Genomic DNA, 1,441 nt, shown 5'->3' with positions numbered 1-1,441 from the left:
GAGTTACAGGACATTAATTGCAAAGTAGTAATGTCAGCATTGCTTTTTAACACCTCTTTTTAATTCCTAAAACTTTTAGTGTACTACCATGCTTCTGAATTCTGTGGCTGTACTGAATCCGGATGCTGATTTGACTAATCATATTGAGGTAAGTTGTGAGAAGTTGGTGTCTACCGGGGCTAGAATTATTTTTTACATAATTACATTTAATTATTGATGATTATGTTTCAGAAGTTCTTGAGTTTTGACTGAAGTTTATTTAGAGTATAACTGATTTTGTTTAAACTGTTTTTGGCTTGGTATGTTAATTTAGTGTTCAATATCAGCTAATGATCTTGATCCGGAGAATTTCAAAAGTCATCTCTGACAGAAAGACCCCCGGATTTTGGCGTTCTATCAGGAGAACGGGACTCTTACTGAGAAATGGGGAAGGCTATTGGTAACAACTGCTGTTAGCTACCTTGTTGAAAGAAGGGGATTGTAAGTACATTTTCTTAATGGACTGATTTTATTTGCGGGTAGGGGCTTAATTGTTAATAACCAAATTGTGTTCTCTTTTATCCTTTTCATGGCGCTGTATTTCAGTTACCCAGTAAGTGCTGATAAACAACTTCTTGCCAGAGGTATTGTCACAATCTTTCCGTCACTTCAGATTAAAATGGAGGAAGAAAATGAAGGATATGTGAGTAAATAATCAAGTGTAGAATATTGTATGGTTGCTTATTGACTCACTAAAAATAAAATACTATCACTAATTTAATGGTATTCAATATATTTTAGGAGCATTTTTACGATCCAACGAGCCACTCAGGCTTTCTTGAGGACAAACTGAGAAATCTACGGCGGAACCTTAGAGACAATCAACGGCGTTACACTGAGGTTCACTGTTACACTTGAATAAGTTACAGAGGGGGATGAAGAGTCTGCCAAACAGTGGATAACTGTGATTGAGAGGATGGAGCCTACTCCTGAGAATCTTTCGTCACTTAAGATGGGTATGGAGAAGACCTACGCCCACCGTAGGTTTTGGATAACGAGTCAGTCACCCACTGTGGCAGACATTTTTGAACACGACCCCCGCTTCATTGATATACCATATCTGGTAAGTCAGTTTGCCTATTTTATTACTGTAACTTTAATGAATGCGATTGTATTTATTTAGTGATTGAGTACATTACTTATGTCTTGTCGGTTATTACAACTCTTCAGATCGACAAGGACTTTGGGGAAATGTTTCCAGGGAAAGCAGATCTCTTTCTCCGCAAATGGGAAGCTACCATTGTCCCAAAGTTGCTAAAGCTGGCTGCACTGGAAAAGAATGTTGACGGACCACCACAACCTGAGAGTGTTGGTAAAATTGGGGTGACAATAAATTCCTTGTATAATGGTTAATGTATGAAGCATTTTCTGTATTCTGTTGTGTGAAGGAGGAGTTAGTTTT

The 1,441-nt window shown here is 37.8% G+C and overlaps 1 long non-coding RNA gene across 1 annotated transcript; it reads left to right on the top strand.

Moving 5' to 3' along the window:
- Positions 1–378: 378 nt before the first annotated feature.
- Positions 379–874, top strand: LOC146300569 (uncharacterized). The gene is made up of 3 exons (XR_014729255.1): positions 379–480; positions 586–682; positions 781–874. It is a non-coding gene; the product is annotated as an uncharacterized LOC146300569 (long non-coding RNA).
- Positions 875–1,441: the final 567 nt, after the last annotated feature.

The sequence above is a fragment of the Hypomesus nipponensis genome, chromosome 2, assembly GCF_054491055.1.
Source record: "Hypomesus nipponensis isolate SF chromosome 2, ASM5449105v1, whole genome shotgun sequence".
NCBI lineage: Eukaryota > Metazoa > Chordata > Actinopteri > Osmeriformes > Osmeridae > Hypomesus > Hypomesus nipponensis.
The sequence above is the reverse complement of the archived record's forward strand: the minus strand, read 5'-3'. Positions and strand labels throughout refer to the sequence as shown.